Here is a 26377-nt window from a genome sequence, read left to right on the forward strand (position 1 = left end):
TTTATTTATTTCCCCCATCTCCCTATTTCTTTGCCCCGTCCTCTCTCCCGGGTTCCTCCTCTCTCATCCTCTGACTTTCCGCAGTTCGGTTCCCGCTTTAATGAGCATCACGGAAATATAGTTGCACAACCGTAATTAGGAGTGCGGTTCTGCTTTAAGAGCGCTGTCCCGCCTCCGCTCACTCATTGGTTCTGGCGCCCAGCAGCAGGCCCGACTCGCCCATCGTAATGACGCAAAGACGCTGCCGGGGAATGACGCAATGACGCTGGACGGGAGATGAACCGCACGGCTCTGCTGCGATTGGTCGGTGCGCGGCGGCGGCGGCGGCGGCGCTCAGCGATTGGTTCAGCCAGCTATCCGTCGGCTTGTCCTCGGGAGGCGGGGGTTTGTGTGTGGATGAGAGCCGCGCTGCGATTGGTCGGTGGCGGCCCGGGGCTGCGCTCTGATTGGCTGAGCCAGCTGGCGGTGGCTCAGACCGCGGGCCGGAGGCTCCGATTGGTCCGGGGAGCTGAAGCGTTGACTGGGCTTTTTTCCCCACAGAGGCTTCCTGAGCCGCTGGGTGTTGCTGGCGGAGGCGGAGGCGGAGGCTCCCTGTGTTCAGCTCAGGCTGCAGCAGCCGCAGCCGCAGTGTTTGGCTGTAATGTCAGTGTTTCATTCACCGCCGCTTCTCCCTCAGCTCTGCCCGCCTTGGAGAGCTTCAGCTGGTCTCTGTGACGGGCCGGGCCGGATTCCCCTTTGTCTCTTTCACCCTCTTCATCTCCATTGCTTTCTGTTTCCCTCCTGCTCTTTGACCAGGCATCTGCCAGACTGGCTCTCACTCACAGCCCCATCTCCTCCCTCAGCAACTGTCTCCGGCTCGCACTTATTCCACCGGCATTCCCACTGAAATCCACCCCCCCCCACTCTCCGTGTCCCGGATCCACCCGGGATTACAGATATCGCCCAGATAGTCAGCGTTGCTCCACCCACAGCTCTGGCCGCAGCCTGAGATGGGTGTCCTTGTGCACCAGTCGCTGAAGGTAAGCATGCAGGTGCAGCAGACGGTTAAAAAGGCAAATGGTATGTTGGCCTTCGTAGCAAGAGGATTCGAGTACAGGAACAAGGATGTCTTGCTGCAGTTGTACAGGGCCTTGGTGAGACCACACCTTGAGTATTGTGTGCAGTTTTGGTCGCCTTATCTGAGGAAGGATATTCTGGCCATGGAAGGAGTTCAGCGATGATTCACCAGGCTGATACCTGGGATGGCAGGAATGAATGACGGATGAGGAGAGATTGGGTCGATTGGGCTTGTACTCGCTGGAGTTTAGAAGAATGAGAGGGGATCTCATTGAAACTTATAAAATTCTGACAGGACTGGACAGACTAAATGCAGGAAGGATGTTCCCGATGGCGGGGAGTCCAGAACCAGAGGTCACAGTTTAAGGATAAGGGGTAAGCTATTTAGGACAGAAATGAGGAGGAATTTCTTCACCCAGAAAGTGGTGAACCTGTGGAATTCTCTACCACAGAAGGCAGTAGAGGCCAATACATTAAATACTAGCAGGGGAGCCCAGCGTTGCAGGGCAATTTTGGGGCTGGTGGATGTGTGGGCCGGGAGCCTGGGACTGGATTTGGGTTGTCGGCAGTTTCCAGGGCTTTTTTGGGCCTGGTGGATGTGTGGGCCGGGAGCCTGGGACTGGATTTGGGCTGTCGGCAGTTGGATAAGCCTAGGCCCGTTTTGCACTGTTTTTTAACCTAAACATTTCTAGCTTTTAATACCTTCAAAGATGAAAGTTAAAGTACTTATAAAACATTTTTGGTAAATCTGATTTAAAAAAAAAAAGAAACTGACCTGGATTACCAAAGTTTTTAGCTGCCCTGGGTGCTGTATAATGGCTGACAGATCCCTGAGATGAAAACGATTAGTCCCGCCCACACACACACCGATTGGTCAACCATCAGGTGACTGAACTGTAGGATTGGTCAATCATGACGGCACAGGATGGTTGACCTTGACGTCAGTCAATGCTAATGAGTGGATAATGAGTGGAATTTTGAAGGTTTTTTGTATAATGTGCGAACAAGTTTTGTCTGACCAAAAAGTAAATATGCCTACAAGAGTTCCCTAATGAACTTTCTTTTGATATAACACATGTGTAGGTACGCTCAATAACTTTTGATTGTATAGCTGGACAGACAGACAGACAGACATACCGTTTTATATATACTAGCTGAAGTGCCCGGCGGTGCCGAGGCTTTTTTGAGGGCATGTTATTGTTGGAAGAGAAAGAGAGAGCGACTGGGGGGGAAGAGAGAGAGCGACTGGGGGGAAGAGAGAGAGCGACTGGGGGGAAGAGAGAGAGCGACTGGGGGGAAGAGATTGAGGGAGGGGAGGGAGAAGGGGGGAGAGAAGGGGGGGAGGGAAGGTGGGGGGGGAAGGAGAGAGAGACAGAGGGAAGGAGAGAGAGAGGGCGAGTGGCCCGCGGCCGCTAATGGAGCCAAGCCCCGGGAACAGGCGTGAGCCGACTTGAGGCTGTGAGAGACGGCCATGCCCAGTTGCCGGGGTAACCCTTCCCCCCCCCCTTCCGAGCCCCCGTCCTCCCGAGCACCGGCCGCGCCACCCCGCCCCGCACTCCCGAGAGCTCCGAGCCCCGGCCGCCCCGCTCCGCCCCGCACTCCCGAGAGCCCCGCTCTCCGAGCCCCGGCCGCCCCACACTCCCGAGAGCCCCGCTCTCCGAGCCCCGGCCGCCCCGACCCGCACTCCCGAGAGCCCCGCTCTCCGAGCCCCGGCCGCCCCGCTCTCCGAGCCTCGGCCGCTCCGCCCCGCACTATCGAGAGCCCCGCTCTCTGAGCCCCGGCCGCGCCCCCCTCCCGAGAGCTCCGAGCCCCGGCCGCCCCGACCCGCACTCCCAAGAGCTCCGCACTCCGAGCCCCGCCCTCCTGCCCGAGCCGGCTTCAAGACCGCCGAGCGGGGAAGAGAGAGAGACGCCGCATCTCCGCTGCTGGGGCCGACACCGTTGCCCCGGGTAACGTGACGGGGGTGGGGGGGGGAGGAGCTTACCAGAAGCCGTGGGACAATTACCTAGCTCGGGCGTGGCTGGGCAGGAGAGGCCCAGGCTTTGAGGCCTTACAAAAACGGGGAAAGGTAGGAAAAAGAATCATCAGGTTAGAGAAAATATTTACAAATGAATGAACTTTTTTAAAAAACCATTTAATAAAAGCAATTTTTTTTTGCTGGAAATGTAGATTTGAAAAGAAACACGCAGAAAGCGCGAAAAAGAATGGAATCAAGATGACGGCCACTCACCTCGGTTCAGAACAATAAGGCCCGCCCACACATGCACCGATTGGTCGACCGTCATGTCACCGAAGCATAGAATTGGTCAATCGTCCTGTCACTCGACTCTCGGAGGGCCCGCCCGCACGTGCGACGAACCCGCCCCCGCCACGCAGCGATTGGTTGACAGTCGGGTTGCTCGACCGGACGATTGGTCGATCTTCGTGTCACTCGAGGCTAATGAGCGGATAATGAGCAGAATTTTGAACGTTTTTTGGATACCGCGGGCGCAATTTTTGTCTCGCCAAAACGTAAATACGCTTATGACCGTTCCGGAATCGTAAGCTTTCTTTTGATGTAACGCACGTGTAGGTACGCTCTATAACTTGAGTGTATAGCCGGACAGACAGACAGAAGTACCGCTTTTATATATAGATAGATATTCAAGAAGGAGTTGGATATATTTCTTAAGGCTAAAGAGATCAAGGGGGATGGGGAGAAAGCAGCGACTGGGTACTGAATTTGGATGATCAGCCATGATCGCATTGAATGGCGGAGCAGGCTCGAGGGGCCGAATGGCCTACTCCTGCTCCTATCTTCTATGTTTCTATGTATGAGATCCACGTTCCACGCCAGGCGCTGCCACATGCTCGCTGCCCGCCTCTCCCCTTCAGCAGCATGCGACTCACTCTATCTCAGAGCTGGCCTGGTCCGCAGCCCCACTTCATCCTTCGCCTCATCCGCAGCTTTAACAAGAAAACATTTTATCTTCCTTTCAGGTGTCGAGGATTGCAAGCTTCAACAACTCTTGGACATCAACGTCCCTGGGGATGCATCATCCCCATCGCTTTCCTCTGACCCCCATCCCTTCTTCCAATCTCACCCCCTTGCAGTGTTTTCACTATCCCCTCCCTGACCACGAACGATCAGTCCTCAGCAAAGGCCTGAGCTTCATCCACTTACGGCCCCACCTCAACGGATTTCAAGAAGTGAACAGGTTTTGATGAGCAACATTTCTCTTTCACGTGGTAAGGATTGATTTCTCAATGTCTGTGTCGTGAGCAGCATTACTGCAAAAGAAGGATTTTTGGTGAAGCGGCCATAAGATGAACAGATTCAAATTCTGGCAGCGGTTGGGTCGATGCCCCGCCTCTGCAGAGACTGGAGTCTTAATCAAGCGCCTTAGACCGCTCGGCCACGCTTTCGGTTGCTTTCAGTTTTGAAAACCTTTAGTGCTGATTGAAAGCTGTCTTTCTTGTTGATTGCCCTCTGAATCGAGGGCTTTGCATTGAAAGACGGAAACAAAATGAATTTTTAAGCACCATTTATGCAACCAGCTGGTTGAGTGGTTACATTATTGGATTGCTAATCCATTGGGCTCTGCGTGCATATGGAGTATAAAGTAGGTAAATGTGAGGCTATTCACTTTGGTAGGAAGAATAGAAAAACAGAAACAATTTTTAAATGGTGAGAAACTTTCAAATGTTGGTGTTCAGAAAGATTTGGGTGTCCTCGTGCAACAAACACAGAAAGCTAGCAAGCAATAAGGAAGGCAAATTACATGTTGGCCTTTATTGCAAGGGGGTTGGAGTTTAAGAGTAAGGAAGTCTCGCTACAATTGTGCAGGGCCTTAGTGAGACCGCACCTGGAGTACTGTGCACAGTTTTTGTCTCCTTATCTAAGGAAGGATGTACTTGCCTTGGAGTCGGTGTAACAAAGGTGCACTAGAGTTTTTTTTCGTTTATGGGATTTGGCATCACTGGCAAGGCCGGCATTTATTGCCCATCCCTAGCTGCCATTGAGAAGGTGGTGGTGAGCCGCCTTCTTGAACCACTGCAGTCTGTGTGGTGAAGGTACTCCCACAGTGCTGTTAGGGAGGGAGTTCCGGGATTTTGACCCAGCGACGATGAAGGATCGGCGATATACTTCTAAGTCAGGATGGTGTGTGACTTGGAGGGGAACTTGGAGGTGGTGGTGTTCCCATGCACCTGCTGCCCTTGTCCTTCTAGGTGGAAGAGGTCGCGGGTTTGGGAGGTGCTGCCGAAGAAGCCTTGGCGAGCTGCTGCAGTGCATCTTGTAGATGGTACACACTGCAGCCACGGTGCACTGGTGGTGGAGGGGGTGAATGTTTAAGGTGGTGGATGGGGTGCCAATCAAGCGGGCTGCTTTGTCCTGGATGGTGTCGAGCTTCTTGAGTGTTGTTGGAGCTACACTCATTCAGACAAGTGGAGAGTATTCCATCACACTCCTTACTTGTGCCTTGTAGATGGCGGAAAAGCTTTGGGGAGACGGGAGGTGAGACACTCGCCGCACAATACCTAGCCTCTGACCTGCTCTCGTTGCCAGAGTATTTATGTGGCTGGTCCAGTTAAGTTTCTGATTAATGGTGACCCCCAGGATGTTGATAGTGGGGGATTCGGCGATGGTAATGCTGTTGAATGTCAAGGGGAGGTGGTTAGACTCTTGCTTGTTGGAGATAGTCATTGCCTGACACTTCTGAGGCGCAAATGTTGCCTGCCACTTATCAGCCCAAACCTGAACATCGTCCAGGTCTTGTTGTGTGCGGGCATGCACTGCTTCATTATCTGAGGAGTTGTGAATGGTGCTGAACACTTTGAAGTCATCAGCGAACATCCCCATTTCTGAACTTATGTTGGAGGGAAGGTGATTGATGAAGCAGCTGAAGATGGTTGGGCCTAGGACACTGCCCTGAGGAACTCCTGCAGCAATGCCCTGGGGCTGTGATGATTGACCTTCAACCACCACAACCATCTTCCTTTGTGCTAGGTATGACTCCAGCCAGTGGAGCATTTTCCCCCTGATTCCCATTGACTTCAGTTTTACTATGGCTCCTTGATGCCAGACTCGGTCAAATGCTGCCTTGATGTCAAGGGCCGTCACTCTCGCCTCACCTCTGGTATTCAGCTCTTTTGTCCATGTTTGGACCAAGGCTGTAATGAGGTCAGGAGCCGAGTGGTCTTGGCGGAACCCAAACTGGGCATCAGTGAGCAGGTTATTGGTGAGTAAGTGCCGCTTGATAGCACTGCCGATGACACCTTCCATCACTTTACTGATAATTGAGAGTAGACTGATGGGGTGGTAATTGGCCGGGTTGGATTTGTCCTGCTTTTTGTGGACAGGACATACCCGGGCAGTTTTCCACATTGTCGGATAGATGCCAGATTGATTCCTGGGATGAGAGGGCTGTCCTATGATGAGAGATTGTGTAGAATTAGCCGATACTCTCTGGAGTTTGTAAGAATGAGAGGTGATCTCATTGAAACATATCAGATTTTGAAGGGGATTGACAGGGTAGATGTTGAGAGGTTATTTTCCCTGGCTGGAGTGACTAGAACTAGGGGGAATAGTCTCGGGATAAGGGGTCGGCCATTTAAGACCGAGATGAGGAGGAATTTCTTCATTCAGAGGGTTGTGAACCTTTGGAACTCTGCTCCAAAGGGCTGTAAATACTGAGTACATTCAAGGATGGGATCGATAGATTTTTGGACTCTAGGGGAATCAAGGGATATGGAGATCGGGCGGGAAAGTGGGGTTGAGGTCGAAGATCAGTCATAATCTTATTGAATGGCGGAGCAGGCTCGAGGGGCCGTATGGCCGACTCCTGCTTTTACTTCTTATGTTACATTCTCGCAGTTATTGCATTTAAGGTTTGACGTATTGTGTCCTTTATTCAATACACCCGCAAGTCCTGAGTTTGAGTCCATTCGGAAGTCTCATTGGATGGTTTTTCTTTGCTGGCTCACCTCTGTTTGCTTTAATCAGCAAATAGCTGATTGCCGCCCGGAGGTGTTGAGATTGTGAGCTGTGTGAAGTATCAATCAAAGTGCACAATGCTGACCTGGTAAAATGAGTATCTCTCCACAGATGCTGCCTGACCTGCTGAGTGTTGCCAGCAGTTTCTGGTTTTAATTTCGTGCTTTCACTACAGCAGTTTTCCTGACAACACGCTTCTTGCCTCAAGGGCGCAGCTCCGAGCACAACTTTCTTGTGCTCTTCTCACACACAAGGTCGCTCTTTACTTTCCTACACACGCGCTTTAAAGTCTGCCGGTTCCGACCACAGCGTCCTGCACCCCGGGCAATGAAAAGACCTTTTGCTCATTCTTCCTTACTTTTCATTTCTCCTCTATTCTTCTCAATCGCCCCCTTCAACAGACCTATTCAGATCAAGGCGGAATGTGAATAGTGTCAAAACCTACCTCTGGCAGTATTATTACCCTTCTCTTGCTATGTTCAATTTGAATATTTTCTTTCCTAATCTGTTGCAGTTTTTACACTCTTGGTTTGTCTTCTGGGTTTTGTAGCCGGCTGAATTCTGTGTCATTTACCATCATGGCCTTAAATACCTTTTTCTCTTCTGGATGAATTATTTGTTAGTTCCGTTGAACCAGGCTGGACTGTAATGACGCTCAGTGCCTTTGCTTTGCATGGGTACACGTTGATCCATTGCAGTCAGAATCACCTCCTTGAAGGAACTCCACAGAATGACTACAGCAACAATCCCCACATCGAGTTTAAACACTCCCACATTCTATCGTCCTGCCCGCCAACACCTTAAACCCTTTGGTTTCGGTGGAACCCATCAGCTCTCTATTCGGAAAGCTGCAGCACTGTATCATGAAACGAACCCCTGTTTCACTACAGCAAAGACTCAGCCATGCATGGTCTGCCTAATTCCCCTCTGCCTCTCTGGACTGACACACGGCACGGGTAGTATTTCAGAGAGCGCTACAATTGACACAGTATTGGGGACTCCAGGACAGTCCTGGACGGGGGTGTAGCTGGAGAGAAATGTGAGGTGACGGGTCTCGAGGGACAGACTAAGGACGGGGTCTGTACATTGAGTGGGGACATGTCAAAAAGAGCCAGAAGAGTTAAGGATTGAGAAACACAAACCTCTCCGATGGGTTACAGCCTCCCTGTCTGCTCCGAATCTTTGCCAGACACTTTTCCGGTTTAACATGGATGGTGGGGGTGGCGAGGGGGGGAGGGGTTCGTGTCATCACAGTCAAACCTCTGCCCGAACCAAACTCCCACAGTCACAGGATTAGAATGGCGGAGGGCGGCAGATTCCCCTTCACTGTTGGTGCAATCATTCTTTTCACAATTAAGTGCACTCTTTCTGTTACTTTCGATTTACACACTCGGTTTTTATCGAAGACTTATTATATCGGAACAATGTTTAAGGGATGTGGTGTGTTCATTGTCTGTACAATAACTGTGTGACCCAGTGTGAGAAGTAAAACACAAACCACGCAGTGCAGAGCTTGAATCAATCCGGACAGCTATTTCCGGCATTTTAACTCTTAGGCAGTCCCTCGGAACCGAGGATGACTTGCTTCCACATTAAAACTGAGTTCTCAGGTGACTGATGAGTCCAATGCAGGACCTACAGTTTCTGTCACAGGTGGGGCAGACAGTGGTTGAAGGGGCGGGTGGGTGGGGTGCTTGGGTTGATGTGCGCTCCTTGCGCTGCCTGCACTTGGTGTAAGGGGTGGTGTGTGGGGCAGCTTCACCTCTGACTCCTGAGCGGTTCGAATCGCTCCCACTCCCTTGGTTCTAGACCTGGACTTATTTGGGGGTTGTAATGAAATTGCAGCAAACACTGAATTTGATACAAGAACTTTGGTTTTTATTTGAGAAGGAAAAATACAATACAATAATCTTAACACTCTAATAAAATGGGGAAACACTTCGACATACACGAGGGAAAAATTACAGTAGACAAATACCTCTCCTCTCCCAATCCCACCTTACTAACTAAGTTGGACTCTAAAGGACCAGGGATAATGCTCCCCAAACGCAGGGATAGTTTGTAGAGTGGAAAAACTTGCAGGTCTTCGGTTTCTTCCGAGTTGGTTTCTTGTTGGTCGCGGTGGCCCAGTATTACCTGGTTGGCTTCTGGTAATATTTGGTTGTTGGTTTCGCGGGGCCCTTGGTGCCGCGAGGTGTCCGATGATGTGTTACTTCTTCTTCGAGAGAGAGAACTGCTTCCAGATGCTTGCTTCTGAAACCGCCGAGTTTCGATGGTGTTTTAAATTTGAACGATGGGTCTCTCCTTCTGGAACTGGTTGAACTGTTTCTGTTGAACACCTTCTGCTGAACTGCACTGATCGAACCCATCGAACTGCTTTCTTGTGGAGACAGGTCTTTAGTTTATACTAATTGAGGCCTGCTTATCTGCCCGCCAAATCAGCCTCGGTTCATTGTTAAATTTTGGATGGGCTCGTTAACTTTGATTGGTCCTATTTATTTAACTGGTTTCGGGATTGCTTCGAAACCTAAATTGGCTTTAAATGGCTGTTTAATCTTTGGCCCGATTAGTAAGTTTTGTCTTCTCCTGCTGGGGTCAGGGTCCCTTTTGTTGATCAGCGGCATGTACTGCATTATGCATACTCTTGATGGCCCTGTAATTTTGGCGGGAACTGCTCGTCTGTAGGCCTATTGTCATTATGTAAAAATGACTGAGACAGCCCAGAACATTCCCAGACAGTTTGGCCTATGCCAATACCCAAACTGCTTGTTTTACAGAGGCCCATCCCAACCCCTTTGTCGCAGCCTTCCACAGGCCTGGACATGCCCTTTTAAAATAACCAAAATCCTGGGGTTTTAACTTTAAGCCTCTTTTTGGCCCAACATTCTTTTAAACAGTCCAAAATCTCTTCTCTTCTTGGTTTGAGGGAATCTGCAGAATTTTGCGAACCTTACATTGGCTTCCGCTTGCTCCCGGTGAAGAGACGCGAGGTTTTCGGTGCCTTCCCGGATGCTTCTCCTCCACTTTGTGCGGTCTTGGGCCAAGGATTCCCAGGTATCGGTGGGGATACTACACTTTTTCAAGGAGGCTTTGAGGGTGTCCTTGAAGCGTTTCCTCTGCCCACCTGGGGCTCTCTTGCCGTGCCGGAGCTCCGAGTAGAGTGCTTGTTTTGGGAGTCTCGTATCGGGCATGTGGACGATGTGACCTGTCCATCGGAGCTGATCGAGCGTGGTCAAAGCTTTGATGCTGGGGATGTTGGCCTGAGCGAGAACACGGACGTTGGTGCGCCTATCCTGCCAATGGATTTGCAGGATCTTGCGGAGGCAACGTTGGTGGTACCTCTCCAGTGCTTTGAGGTGCCTGCTGTACATGGTCCATGTCTCTGAGGCATACAGGAAGGCGGGTATCACTGCTGCTCTGTAGACCATGAGCTTGGTGCCAGGTTTGAGGTCCTGGTCTTCAAACACTCTCTTCCTCAGGCGACCGAAGGCTGCACTGGCACACTGAAGGTGGTGCTGGACTTCGTCGTCGACGTCTGCCCTTGTTGACAGTAGGCTCCCGAGGTATGGAAAGTGGTCCACATTGTCCAAGGCCTTGTCACGGATTTTGATAATTGGGGGGCAGCACTGTGTGGAGGGGGCAAGTTGGTAGAGGACCTTTGTCTTATGGATGTTTAGTGTAAGGCCCATGCTCTCGTACGCTTCGATGAAGGTGTCGGCGATGGTTTGGAGTTCGACCTCGGAGTGAGCGCAGACGCAAGCGTCGTCTGCATACTGTAATTCGACGACAGAGGATGGGACGACCGTGGATCTGGACTGGAGGCGATGGAGGTTGAACAGTTTCCCGTTTGTTCTGTAAATTAGCGCCACTCCAGCGGGGAGCTTACTGAGGGTGAGATGGAGCATTGCAGCAAGGAAGATCGAGAAGAGCGTTGGTGCGATCGAACAATCCGGACAGCTATTTCCAGCATTTTAACACCGTTGTTTAGAGCGTGGTGCTAATATCACTAAGGGCATGGGTTTGATCCAGTTTATTTCTTACTTTTACGGTTTCTCCTGACATTGAAAGTCCAGCCTTTACAAAAAAAATCACAATCAGTCAAGGGGAAATTAAACCAATCACTATCACTAGAGAAAATGTACTAGGTAACCTAATGGGACTATAGGTGGACACGTCCCCTGGACCTGATGGCCTGCATCCTAGGGTTTTAAAAGAAGTGGCTGCAGAGATAGTGGATGCGTTGGTTGTAATCTACCAAAATTCCCTGGATTCTGGAGAGGTCCCGGCGGATTGGAAAACCGCAAATGTAACACCCCTATTCAAGAAAGGAGGGAGACAGAAAGCAGGAAACTATATAGACCGGTTAGCCTAACATCTGTCATTGGGGAAAATGCTGGAGACCAGTATTAAGGAAGTAGTAGCAAGACATTTAGAAAATCATAATACAATCAAGCAGAGTCAACATTGTTTTATGAAAGGGAAATCATGTTTGACAAATTTGCTGGAGTTCTTTGAGGATGTAACGAGCAGGGCGGATAAAGGGGAACCAGTAGATGTGGTGTATTTGGATTTCCGGAAGGCATTCGATAAGGTGCCACATAAAAGGTTACTGAACAAAATAAGAGCTCACGGGGTTGGGGGTAATATATTAGCATGGATAGAGGATTGACTAACTAACAGAAAACAGAGAGTCGGAATAAATGGGTCATTTTCAGGTTGGCAAACTGTAACTAGTGGGGTGCCACAGGGATCGGTGCTGGGGCCTCAACTATTTACAATCTATATTAATGACTTGGATGAAGGGACCGAATGTAATGTAGCCAAATGTGCTGATGGTACAAAGATAGGTGGGAAAGCAAGTTGTGAGGAGGACACAAGGAATCTGCAAAGAGATATAGATAGGTTAAGTGAGTGGACAACATTTTGGCAGATGGAGTATAATGTGGGAAAATGTGAGGTAATCCACTTTGGTAGGAAGAATAAAAAAGCAAATTATTATTTAAATGGAGTGAGACTACAAAATGCTGCGGTACAGCGGGATCTGGGGGTCCTTGTACATGAAACACAAAACGTTAGCATGCAGGTACAGCAAGTAATTAGGAAGGCAAATGGAATGTTGGCCTTTATTGCAAGGGGTATGGAGTATAAAAGTAGGGTATCTTGTTATAATTGTACAGGGTATTGGTGAGACCACACCTGGAGTACTGCGTACAGTTTTGGTCTCCTTATTTAAGGAGGGATATACTTGCTTTGGAGGCCCTTCAGAGAAGGTTCACCAGGCTGATTCCTGTGATGAAGGGTTGTCTTATGAAGAAAGGTTGAGCAGGTTGGGCCTACACTCATTGGAGTTTAGAAGAATGAGAGGGGATCTTATTGAAACATAAGATGCTGAGGGGACACGACAGGGTAGATGCAGAGAGGATGTTTCCCCTCACGGGGGAATCTAGAACTAGGGTTCATAGTTTCAGAATAAGGGGTCGCCCATTTAAAACAGAGGTGAGGAGGAATTTATTCTCTCAGAGGATCGTGAATCTGTGGAATTCTCTACCCCAGAGAACTGTGGAGGCGGAGTCATTGAATATATTCAAGGCGGAGACAGACAGATTTTTGAACTATAAGGGAGTCAAGGGTTATGGGGAGCAGGTAGGACAGTGGAGTTGAGGTCAAGATCAGATCAGCCATGATCTTATTGAATAGCGGAGCAGGCTCGAGGGGACGAATGCCCTACTCCTGCTCCTATTTCTTAGGTTCTTATGTTCTTAATTTGAAATATTAGACTGTTTATAATTGCCAGCGATACTGTGTGTGACACATGCCTGTGACGGTGACCAATGTCTGACCTTCTCTATGGGATGTCCTGCTGCTGGTCGGACCTTGGCCAGTTAACCCATTCTTTGTGCCTTGCCCTGGATAGAAAGGGGTGATTGGCTTCTTGGCCATCAATGGTCAATGTCTCGATCCATTTCCCAACCCCAGTCACTCAGCAACGAGCTCGAGCAGCTGGGGATCAGGAATGGGAATAGTGATGAAAGAAGGAAGAAAAAAAAAGATACAAAGAAATAAAGAAAGAAAGAGGAAGAAAAGGAGAGAACTAGTGAGAGAGAAAGACAAGGGGAAAGACAAAAAAATCCCACAAGCAGCAATGTGATGAATGACCAGATAATCTGTTTTAATGATGTTGGTTGAGGGATAAATATTGGCCAGGACACCGGGGAGAACTCCCCAGCTCTTCTTCAAAATAGTGCCATGGGATCTTTTATGTCCACCTGAGAGAGCAGACGGGACCACGGTTTAACGTCTCATCCAAAAGACGGCACCTCTAACAGTGTAGCGCTCCCTCAGTACTGGCACCTGGATTATGGACTCAAGTCTCTGGAGCGGGATTGCGAACCCACGACCTTCTGATTCTGAGGCGACAGTGCTACCCACTGAGCCAAGGCTGACACTGTTTTATTCCACTTAGAAACCTACAGCTAAACAGGTGGAAACTCAGGGAAATAATCTCGATCGGGCACCAACCCACTCCACGGCACTTCTGAGATTTCACTGAGCAAGGACCACATCCCTTGTATCAGCTCCCATTCCCTGTATCAGATCCCATTCCCTGTGTCTGTCCCATTCCCTGTATCAGATCCCATTCCCTGTGCCTGTCCCATTCCCTGTGTCAGATCCCCATTCCCTGTGTCAGATCCCCATTCCCTGTATCAGATCCCATTCCCGTGTCAGATCCCCATTTCCGTATCAGATCCCATTCCCTGTGTCAGATCCCCATTCCCTGTGTCAGTCCCATTCCCTGTGTCAGATCCCAATTCCCTGTGTCAGATCCCAATTCCCTGTGTCAGATCCCAGTCCCTGTGTCAGATCCCAGTCCCTGTGTCAGATCCCAGTCCCTGTGTCAGATCCCAGTCCCTGTGTCAGTTCCCATTCCCTGTGTCAGATCCCCATTCCCTGTATCAGATCCCATTCCCTGTATCAGATCCCATTCCCTGTGTCAGATCCCCATTCCCTGTGTCAGATCCCATTCCCTGTATCAGATCCTCATTCCCTGTATCAGATCCCCATTCCCTGTGTCAGATCCCCATTCCCTGTGTCAGATCCCCATTCCCTGTGTCAGATCCCCATTCCCTGTGTCAGATCCCCATTCCCTGTGTCAGATCTTCATTCCCTGTATCAGATCCCCATGGTTGTGGTGGTTGAAGGTCAATCATCACAGCCCCAGAACGTCGCTGCAGGCGTTCCTTAGGGGAGTGACCTAGGCCGAACCATCTTCAGCTGCTTCATCAATGACCTTCCCTCCAACATAAGGTCAGAAATGGGGATGTTCGCTGATGACTTCACTGTGTTCAGAACCATTCACAACTCCTCAGATAATGAAGCAGTCCATGCCCGCATGCAACAAGACCTGGACGATGTTCAGACTTGGGCTGATAAGTGGCAGGTAACATTCGTGCCACAGAAGTGCCAGGCAATGACTATCTCCAACAAGCAAGAGTCTAACCACCTCCCCTTGACATTCAACGGCATTACCATCACCGAATGCCCCCCACCATCAACATCCTGGGTGTCATCATTGACAAGAAACTTAACTGGACCAGCCACATAAATACTGTGGCAACAAGAGCAGGTCAGAGGCTGGGTATTCTGCGGCGAGTGTCTCACCTCCTGACTACCCAAAGCCTTTCCACCATCTACAAGACACAAGTAAGGAGTGTGATGGAATACTCTCCACTTGCCTGGATGAGTGCTGCTCCAACAACACTCAAGAAGCTCGACACCATCCAGGACACAGCAGCCCGCTTGATTGGCACCCCATCCACCACCTTATACATTCACTCCCTCCACCACCGGCGTACCGTGGCTGCAGTGTGTACCATCTACAAGATGCACTGCAGCAACTCGCCAAGGCTTCTTCAGCAGCACCTCCCAAACCCGTGACCTCTTCCACCTAGAAGGACAAGGGGAGCAGGCGCAGGGGAACACCACCATCACCTCCAAGTCACACACCATCCTGACTTAGAAGTATATCGCCGATCCTTCATTGTCACTGGGTCAAAATCCTGGAACTCCCTCCCTAACAGCGTTGTGGGAGTACCTTCACCACACGGACTGCAGCGGTTCAAGAAGGCGGCTCACCACCACCTTCTCAAGGGCAACTAGGGATGGGCAATAAATGCTGGCCTTGCCAGCGATGCCCTCATCCCATAAACAAATAAAAAATAATTTCCCTTTGTCAGTCCCATTCCCTGTATCAGCTCCCATTCCCTGTATCAGATCCCCATTCCCTGTGTCAGATCCCATTCCCTGTGTCAGATCCCAGTCCCTGTGTCAGATCCCATTCCCTGTGTCAGCTCCCATTCCCTGTATCAGATCCCATTCCCTGTGTCAGCTCCCATTCCCTGTGAGATCCCAGTCCCTTTGTCATCTCCCATTCCGTGTGTCATTTCCCATTCCCTGTATCAGTTCCCATTCCCTGTGTCAGCTCCCATTTGTGGTAAACCACTGTTATACCTGCCTGTGTGGGTGTTTGTATTCCACTGTGTACATGTCTGTACATGCCTCGGCTGACTCTCCCACGAGTCCAGGTATAAAGGTGACTGCTCCACAGTCCCTCTGTATTCTGGACTGGCCGACCACTCGAGGCACACCTTCATTCTCTTGTTAATAAAAGCCTGTTAGTTATCGCTTAACCTCAGTCTTTTGAGTAATTAATAGCGCATCAATTTTATTAACAAGATTTTTTTATAATGGAGAAGATCCTCACACCAGCATGCCTGGACTTAGACCATCGGGAGGCGGACGCATCCAGCAAGTTTGCTCACTGGCTTAGGTGCTTTGAAAGATTCCTGATCGCCTCCGCTGCAACGGTCAAATCGGATGAGGACAAACTGGATGTCCTGACCTCCAAAGTGAACCACCGAGCGTACTCGGTCATCCAGGACGCGACCTCGTACACGGCTGCTCTGAAGCTCCTCAAGGACCAGTACATGCGCCCAGTGAATGAGGTGTACGCCAGGCACCTCCTGGGGAGTCGTAAACAACAACCTGGGGAATCGACCGAGGAATACCTTCAGGCGCTGTCTGTGCTTGGCCGGGCCTGTGGTTGTAAGGATGTAAAGGCCGCCGTGTACACAGAGGAACTTATCCGGGACGCTTTTGTAGCGGGCCACAGGTCCAATTACACCCGACAGCGACTGTTGGAGCAGAGTGACCTCGACCTCAACAAGGCCTCTGAACTCGCACTATCATTGGACGCAGCCTACCGGGGCATGGATGCCTACTCCTCTGCACCATGGACGCCGCGGGGAACGACAGCCTGGGACACGGTAGGACCATCTCATAGCGCCGTGCCACCCCAGCCACATCCCAGCAACGGCCCAACTACCGCAGCAGTGTCCCAAGGCCAGAAATGCTACTTCTGTGGCCAGGCCAAACACCCCAGAGCGCGCTGCCCGGCGAAAAATGCGATCTGCTTGGGCTCCGGGAAGAAGGGACACTACGCCAGCGTCTGCAGGGCCAAAGCCACCCCGAACCCCAGCAGCGCCGCGTGTGGGCCGCCATCTTGGGCCTCCCCAGCCATGTGCGAACCACCGGAACAGCAGCCATTTTGGACGCCTCCAGCCACATGGGGATCATGGACGCCGCCATCTTGGACGCCAGCCGGGACGCAGCAGGCCCCCAACACCGCCTCATCTGATACCCGCAGCGACACACCGACCCCTACGCTGGTCTCCGTTACGCTGGACCAAGCTAGACCGCACCAACTGGCCCGGTCCACAATGGACATTAAGGTAAATGGTCACGAAACAACCTGCCTTTTTGACTCTGGGAGCACGGAGAGCTTCATCCACCCCGACACGGTGCGGCATTGCTCTCTCCCAGTCCTGCCTGCGCACCAGCGGATTTCTATGGCCTCCGAGTCCCAGTCGGCAGACATTGGCGGCTACTGCGTGGTGATACTCTTAGTAGACGGGACTGTGTACGATAATTTTAAACTTCTGGTCCTGCCCCACCTCTGCGCTGCCGTTCTACTGGGGTTAGATTTTCAGTGCCACCTTAAAAGTGTTACGATGGCGTACGGTGGACCCCTCCCCCCACTCACAGTCCGCAGCCAGCAGCTTCCAAATTGCCTGCCGCGCACCAGGTGCAACCTCTCCACACTCAAGAGTCACCCCCCCCCCACCACTTTTTGCTAACCTCACCCCCGACTGTAAGCCCATCGCCACAAAGAGCAGGCGATACAGTGCCGGGGACAGGGTTTTCATTAAAACCGAAGTGGAGCGGCTCCTGAAGGAGGGGATTATTGAGGGCAGCACCAGCCCCTGGCGAGCCCAAGTTGTGGTCGTTAAGACCGGCGAGAAGCAGCGCCTGGTCATCGACTACAGCCAGACAATAAATCGCTACACCCTGCTGGACGCTTACCCACTCCCCTGCATAGCTGATATGGTCAACCAGATCGCGCAGTACCGCGTCTTCTCGACCATTGACCTGAAATCAGCGTACCACCAGCTCCCTATCCGCCCTGAGGACCGCCAGTATACTGCCTTTGAGGCAAACGGCCGCCTCTATCACTTCCTTAGGGTTCCCTTTGGCGTCACCAACGGGGTCTCCGTCTTCCAAAAGGAGATGGACCGGATGGTCGATCAAAATGCGTTGCAGGCCACGTTCCCATATCTGGACAATGTGACCATCTGCGGCCATGACTTGCAGGACCATGACGCAAACCTCGAAAAATTCCTCTGCACCGCCCAACTCCTGAACCTGACGTATAACAAGGAGAAGTGCATATTCCGCACAACCCGCCTCGCCATCCTTGGCTGTGTTGTGGAACACGGAGTCATCGGTCCCGACCCCGACCGGATGTGTCCCTTTATGGAACTCCCACTGCCTCAATACCCTGAAGAGGTGCCTAGGGTTTTTCTCCTATTACGCCCAGTGGGTCCCCTACTATGCAGACAAGGCCCGTCCGCTGATCAAGTCCACCTCTTTTCCCTTGACGGCAGAGGCCCGCTTAGCCTTCCACCGTATCAAGGAAGACATTGCCAAAGCCACCATGCACGCAGTGGACGAATCCATCCCCTTCCAGGTGGAAAGCGACGCGTCCGACTTTGCCTTGGCCGCTACCCTTAATCAGGCGGGGAGACCCGTGGCCTTCTTTTCACGAACCCTCCAGGGCCCGGAGACCAGACACTCCGCTGTTGAGAAGGAGGCCCAGGCTATTGTGGAGGCTGTGCGTCATTGGAGGCACTACCTGGCCGGAAAATGATTTACCCTGCTCACTGACCAGCGTTCAGTTGCTTTTATGTTTAACAACAAGCAGAGGGGCAAAATCAAAAACGACAAGATCTTGAGGTGGAGAATCGAACTTTCCACCTACAATTACGAGATCTTGTACCGGCCCGGGAAGCTCAATGAACCCCCGGATGCTCTATCGCGTGGCACCTGCGCCAGCGCGCAGATCGATAGACTGCGGGCCCTCCACAATGACCTCTGCCACCCGGGGGTCACCAGGTTCTTCCACTTCATCAAGGCCCGCAACCTGCCTTACTCCATTGAGGAGGTCAGGACCATGACCAGGAACTGCCAAGTCTGCGCTGAGTGCAAACCGCACTTTTATAGACCAGACAGGGCTCACCTGATAAAAGCCACTCGCCCCTTCGAGCGCCTGAGCGTTGATTTTAAAGGGCCTCTCCCCTCCTCCGACCGCAATGTGTACTTCCTCAACATTATTGATGAGTACTCCCGTTTCCCGTTCGCCATCCCCTGCCCGGACATGACCAGTGCCACGGTCATTAAATGTCTGAACGACCTCTTCACCCTGTTCGGTTTCCCCAGCTATATCCATAGCGACCGGGGCTCATCGTTTATGAGCGACGAACTCCGCCAGTACCTGCTCGCTAGGGGTATTGCCACAAGCAGGACCACCAGTTACAACCCCCGGGGGAACGGACAGGTGGAAAGAGAGAATGCGACAGTTTGGAAGGCCGCCCTGCTAGCCTTAAAGTCTAGGGGCCTTCCGACCTCCCGCTGGCAGGATGTGCTCCCCGATGCGCTCCACTCTATTCGGTCACTGCTCTGCACTGCCACTAACGCCACCCCTCATGAGAAAATGTTTGTCTTCCCAAGGAAGTCCACATCGGGGACATCGCTACCACCATGGCTGACGTCCCCAGGGCCGGTCCTACTGAGAAGACACGTGAGGACCCATAAAACGGACCCCCTGGTCGAGAGGGTCGACCTCCTCAACGCCAACCCCCAGTATGCTTACATTGCGTACCCGGACGGGCGGGAGGACACAGTCTCCATATGAGACCTCGCACCCTCGGGGGCCCCAGTAACCCACTACCACCCCCCCCCCCACGATCCAATATCCAACCCCAGCAGACGGCACGCCTGGGCCCCGCGACCTGCTCGACACCCACGAGGACTATACACCAGTGCCCCAGCCTACGCGGGACTCGACGCCGGAAGCTTCACTACCCCTGCCGTCGCCACGTCGATCACAGCAGCAGACAAGACCTCCGGAGAGACTCCAATACACAAACTTTTAATACACTTCACCCCGCCGGATTCATTTTTAAACAAGGGGTGAATGTGGTAAACCACTGTTATACCTGCCTGTGTAGGTGTTTGTATTCCACTGTGTACATGTCTGTACATGCCTCGGCTGACTCCTCCCACGAGTCCAGGTATAAAGGTGACTGCTCCACAGTCCCTCTGTATTCTGGATTGGTCGACCACTCGAGGCACACCTTCATTCTCTTGTTAATAAAAGCCTGTTAGTTACTCGCTTAACCTCAGTCTTTTGAGTAATTAATAGCGCATCACCATTCCCTATGCCAGATCCCATTTCCTGTACCAGATCCCATTCCCTGTGTCATCTTCCATTCCCTGTGTCAGCTCCCATTCCCTGTATCAGTTCCCATTCCCTGTATCAGATCCCATTGCCTGTGTCAGCTCCCATTCCTGTGTCAGTTCCCATTCCCTGTATCAGTTCCCATTCCCTGTGCCATCTTCTATTCCCTGTATGAGTTCCCATTCCCTTTGCCATCTTCCATTCCCTGTGCCATCTCCATTCCCTGTATCAGTTCCCATTCCCTGTGCCATCTCCCATTCCCTGTATCAGTTCCCATTCCCTGTGCCATCTTCCATTCCCTGTATCAGTTCCCATTCCAATTCGCTGACTGTACGAGGCCCCGCCCCACCTCCCTAGGGCCCCGCCCCTGGTCTGCTCCCTTCGCCATTGGCTCTTACTCCAAGTGACATCACAATGGGCTTTTCTGGTCTGGGCATCAGGCGAGGGGCTGGGTGGGCGCTGATTGGCGGGGAGCCGGCGGCCTGATGGGCTGTTTAAATGTATGACTCATGAGTGGGGCTTGGAAGTTGCTTCCTTCCTGGCTCTGATTGGCAGAAAATGACGGGGGCGCGGCTAAATCACACGTGGGGGTGGGCTCGTTACGGCCCGTTGATCGACAGCACTGTCAGGGCGGCACTTCACTGTGATTGGCAGCGGGGGGGGTGTGCGTGGGTGACCGCTGATTGGCAGCGGCGGTGTGAGCGGGGCGAAGGCGGTGATTGGCAGCGGCGGGGTAGGCGGGGCGAAGGCGGTGATTGGCAGGGGTGGACGGGGCGAAGGCGGTGATTGGCAGCGGCGGCCTGGGGTGGGCGGGGCGAAGGCGGTGATTGGCAGCGGCGGCCTGGGGTGGGCGGGGCGAAGGCGGTGATTGGTTCTATGCAGATGACCTGGTTCTGCTGTCACCAACTAAAGAGGGTCTACAGCAGAACCTGGATCTGCTGGAGTCGTTCTGCCAGACCTGGGCCCTGACAATAAATCCCCAAAAAACCAAAGTCCTTGTGTTCCAGCAAAGATCCAGACATCAGGGACCCAAAATAAATTTCACACTAGGAACAACCAAAATTGAACAAACCACTAACTACACATACTTGGGCTTAAAAATCAGTTCGACAGGAAATTTTCATCTGGCTGTGAATGAACTGAAAGAGAAAGCAAGAAGGGCTTTCTATGCCATTAAAAAATCAATCCAAATAGAAATCCCAATTAGCATTTGGCTCAAAATTTTTAAATCAGTAATTGAACCAATTGCACTCTATGGCAGTGAGGTGTGGGGACTGCTAACACAACAAGAATTTGCAAAATGGGACAAACACCCAATTGAGATCCTACATGCAGAATTCTGTAAAAGTATCCTCCGGACTCAAAGGAAAACCGTAAACAATGCATGCAGGGCAGAACTAGCCCAATATCCATTAATAATCACTATCCAAAAAAGAGCCACCAAATTTTGGAAACACCTAGAAATGAGCAACCCCCAATGCTATCATTACGAAGCCCTGAAATGCCAAGAGAGGACCATAAAGAAGAATACCCTCAGTCAACTAGTCCTGGGACTCAGTGAAGTAACTACTAACACTACTAACAATAACCAGCCCCAGGGCAGTGACAGCGTAACACAAAGAATTCGACCCAACACAATCGTCGCTAAGCAAAAGGAAAAATATCTGTCATATTGGGCAGAAACAACAAAAACCCAAAGCAAACTCAATTGCTACTTGGCCCTAAACAGACAATACAACATGGCTGATTACCTGACCATGGTAAAGGATAGCAAACTGAGAAAAACCTTGAAAATGTACAGACTTAGTGAACATAGCCTGGCGATCGAAAAAGGTAGACACAGGCAGACCCGGCTACCAAGAGAGGACAGGATATGCTCTCACTGCAGTCAGGGAGTGGTGGAGACAGAGATGCACTTCCTCACAGCTTGTAGAAAATATCAGGGCATAAGGGAGAATTTCTACCCAAAATTCACAAAAATATGCCTGGAATTCAGGAATTTGAATGACGACCAAAAACTCCCATACCTACTAGGGAAAGAGAGAAATTGTGTAACACTAGCGGCACACTATGTTACAGCTTGCCAGAAACAGAGGGACAACCACTAAATATAAGAAAAGAGTATATACAAATTATATGAATGTATATTTATACGCAGGGATATATCTGTTTATACACTGTATGGATAGATCTGTATTTTTGTGTACAACCATGAATGTTTTTCGATGCTTTGGCAACATAAGATGTACCTTGTCATGCCAATAAAGCGATTTGAATTGAATTGATTGGCCGCGGCGGCCTGGGGTGGGCGGGGCGAAGGCGGTGATTGGCCGCGGTGGCCTGGCGTGGGACGGGGACGAATGGCGGACGGGATCAGGGCATTTCTGGGTCGCGCTGTGACGTGACGCTGGGATTGTGACGGTTGAATTCTCCCCTTTGCTCCGGTCTCTGATCCCCCCCAGACTCCCGGCCCCTCGGAAGGATGCATCTCACCGCTGCCCTCTGGACCAGTCATGGGCGAGTTTACCGTCGGATGGGGCTGGGACCCCGGTCCCGGATCGATATGTTGTGGAACCTTGTGACATCGTTGGTGCAAAACGAGAGGATTGAAACCACCCTGGCCCGGGCTGAGGAGATGAGGTTTTACGCTGAGAAGATAATCACTTCCTCCCTTCGAACACCCCGTTTATCTTGTTCCTTCCTGCCGTCTGCCCAGGCTGCTGTTACTCTGCTTTCCTCCAAATCAACAACGTGCATTTATATAGAGCCTTTCAGGACCACTGGACATCGCAAAGTGCTTTTCAGCCAATGAAGTACTTTTGAAGTGTAGTCACTGTTGTAATGTGGGAAACGCGGCAGGCAATTTGTGCACAGCAAGCTCCCACAAACTGCAATGTGACAATGACCAGATAATCTGTTTTAGTGATATTGATTGAACGGTAAATATTGACCAGGACACTGGGGATAACTCCACTGTCGGAGGTGCTGCCTTTCAGATGAGACGTTAAACCGAAGCCCCGTCTACTCTCTCAGGTGGATGTAAAGAACCCGCGGCACTAATTCGAAGAAGAGCAGGGAAGTTCTCCCTGGTGTCCTCGCCAATATTCATTCCTCAAACCAACATCACTAGAAAACAGATTATCTGGTCATCATCACATTGCTGTTTGCGGGAGCTTGCTGTGTAGAAATTAGCTGCCGTGTTTCCTACATGACGACAGTGACTACACTTCAAAAGTACTTCATTGGTTGAAAAGTGCTTTGGGATGTTTGGTGGTCGTGAAAGGCGCTATATAAATGCAAATCTTTCTTTTAAATGTACTGGGTCCAGTTCTGGATACAAAGACATAAGGGAGACATTCGACTACTAGAGGCATCACAGAGTAGAGCCACAAGACCGATCCCCGGTGCCAGAGGGACTGAGATGTGTGGAGAGACTTGGGCGATTCAACCTGGAAAAGATGCTCCCTAAAAACTCCCTCCCAAACAGCACTGTGAGAGCGCCCTCACCACACGGACTGCAGCGGTTCAAGAAGGCACCTCACCGCCACCTTCCCAAGGGCAACTAGGGATGGGCAATAAATGCTGGCCTTGCCAGCAACGCCCACATCCCATGAATGCATTTAAAAAAAAAGTCCAGATCATCTGTTTTTACTGATTATTGGTTGAGGGATAAATATTAGCCCAGGACACTTGGAATAACTTCTCCTGCTCTTTTTCCAACAGTGGCCGCAGGGTCTTTTATGTCTACCTGAGAAGGCAGACGAGGCCTCGGTTTAATGACTTATTCGAATGACGGTACCTCCAACGGTGCCGCACTCCCTCAGTACTGCCCCTCCGAGAGAGCAGCGCCCTCTCAGTGCTGCCCCTCCGACAGTGCGGTGCTACCTCAGTATTGCCCCTCCGACAGTGCGGCGCTCCCTCAGTACTGCTCCTCCGACAGTGCGGCGCTCCCTCAGTACTGCGACTCCGACAGTGCGGTGCTCCCTCAGTACTGCCCCTCAGTACTGCCCCTCCGACAGTGTGGCGCTCCCTCAGTATTGCCCCTCCGACAGTGCGGCGCTCCCTCAGTACTGGCCCTCCGACAGTGCGGCGCTCGCTCAGTACTGCCCCTCCGACAGTGCGGCGCTCCCTCAGTACTGCTCCTCCGACAGTGCGGCGCTCCCTCAGTACTGCGACTCCGACAGTGCGGTGCTCCCTCAGTACTGCCCCTCAGTACTGCCCCTCCGACAGTGTGGCGCTCCCTCAGTATTGCCCCTCCAACAGTGCGGCGCTCCCTCAGTACTGGCCCTCCGACAGTGCAGCACTCCCTCAGTACTGCCCCTCCGACAGTGCGGCGCTCCCTCAGTACTGCCCCTCCGACAGTGCGGCGCTCCCTCAGTACTTGCACTGGGAGTGTCACAGAATCACAGAAACCCCACAGTGCAGATAGAGGCCATTTCGGCCCATCGAGCCTGCACCGACACATATCCCACCCGATCCCCGTAACCCCTACACCAACGCATATCCCACCCTATCCCCGTAACCTCACGTATTTAATCCCCCTAACACTAAGGGTCAATTTATCATAGCCAATCAACCTAACCCGCACATCTTTGGACTGTGGGAGGAAACCGGAGCACCCGGAGGAAACCCACGCAAACACGGGGAGAATGTGCAAACTCCACACAGATAGTCGCCCGAGGCCGGATTTGAACCCGGGTCCCTGGTGCTGTGAGGCAACAGTGCTAACCACTATGCCACCGTGCTGCCCTGTCGACATGGATTATGTGCTCCAGTCTCTGGAGTGGGGCTCGAACCCACGACTTTCTGACTCGGAGGCGAGAGTGAGCCGTAACTGAGAAGGGAGAGTTCTTATTGGGCCCGGTTGGGGGGAGGGGCAGAGTGGAATATTTCTGGGAATAAACCTCTTTTTTTCTGTTTGTGTCAGGAGAAAGATCTGATCCCGAAGCTCTTCCAGATTCTGGCTCCGCGATTCCAGGACAACCGGGGGAGATCCGTGCAAATGATGCAGATTCCCACCCGGGAGAACTTGGACCGGGCCAAGATGGCGGTCATCGAGTACCGGCGCAACCCGCTGCCACCTCTGCTCGCACGGCGACAAGGGGCCAACGAGAAGACCCTGCTCAACCAGCTGCTGAAGGGGTCCAGGGAGGAGGGGGCCGGGGGCAGGACTTCGGGCTCAGGTGAGTCCCAGGCTTCGAGTGCGGCCTAGCTGGGAGCTCGACCGGCGGAGAACAAGGAAGCGATGTGTGATCGATCACCCGCCCCTCCCCCTCCCACCCCCGGGGGGCGACCTTCTGCTATTAGCCCGCCTGGGAACAAATCTGGGGGCGGATTCCCGGAGTCACACTGGAATGACGGCCTCCTGGGAATCGCCGACAGCCTCGGGCCTGAATCTGCGCAGCGCCCGACTCCTGGTCGCTAAAAATATCAGAGGGATTTGGCTCTCCTAAAAGCTGTGCATAATACAGTTAATTTTGGATGCAAATTCTTGTGACCCGTGTGCACATTTTGACCGTTACATAGTCCTGTGACCCCATATGTTATCTTTACCACATTCCTCAATTAGTAGCTGACGGTTTGTGCACATTATTCAAGTAGCAACTGACAGTTTGTCCATTTGGCCACATTCCTCAATTACTAGCTAACGGTTTGTTCACATTATTCAAGTAGCAACTAACAGTTTGTCCATTTGGCCACATTCCTCAATTACTAGCTAACGGTTTGTGCACATTATTCAAGTAGCAACTGACAATTTGACCATTTGGCCACATTCCACCATACTTCCCTATGGGACATGTACATTGGATATATGCTCAGTTCCTCAATTCCCTTATTTTAGCCCTTTTAGCTCTTTCAGTCCCCCCTTTTGGTCCTGATTAATCCCTTTTAATCATTGACCAACCCGATTATTTCTCCTGTTATGGTGTCCTGCCGGGGTGGTGATCAAATCCAACCCATTGGGTCACCTTGTTTATATAATCCTATTATTATCCTGATTTCTATGCCTCCTACATCCTTTCCATCGACATATCATCCATCCAATTACATAGGTTATAAGCATTAATGTTATTAATACTATACATCCGTTAAGCAGGTCTTTCTCCCAAGCCTTCGCTCGTTCGTAGTAATAGTCCGTCTGCTCGATGGGAATCTGCCCAGGAGGTTTCTGTAACAATTACCACCGAACAGCATACATTACTACTTTATCAAGGTCATGTACATTTCTTCCATTTCCTTTTTTGTTTTTTACAGGCGGCACATGCTGCTATTCCCATTCCTATCACCAAAACCAATTGTACTATAACTAGTATGTGAGACGTAATGCTGTCCCATGGGTGGATGTTGACATTCATCCCCCAATCCCACAGCTTCTTATACCATGGGACCTCCTGTAGTTCTACTTCTATGTCCCTTTCTAGTTCCCCAAGGTTCCTTTGCAACATTACGTATTGTTTCACCATTTTACTTAAGCCCTCTTTTATCTCTTGCAG

At 51.4% G+C, this 26377-nt stretch overlaps 1 long non-coding RNA gene across 1 annotated transcript; it reads left to right on the forward strand.

Annotated features, from left to right (window-relative positions):
• Positions 1 to 531: 531 nt before the first annotated feature.
• Positions 532 to 26120, forward strand: LOC147109823 (uncharacterized). The gene is made up of 3 exons (XR_015080355.1): positions 532 to 1019; positions 4036 to 4284; positions 24811 to 26120. It is a non-coding gene; the product is annotated as an uncharacterized LOC147109823 (long non-coding RNA).
• Positions 26121 to 26377: the final 257 nt, after the last annotated feature.

This window comes from Somniosus microcephalus, chromosome 12 (assembly GCF_052327205.1).
Source record: "Somniosus microcephalus isolate GS21.2 chromosome 12, FLI_Smic_1.0, whole genome shotgun sequence".
Taxonomy (NCBI): domain Eukaryota; kingdom Metazoa; phylum Chordata; class Chondrichthyes; order Squaliformes; family Somniosidae; genus Somniosus; species Somniosus microcephalus.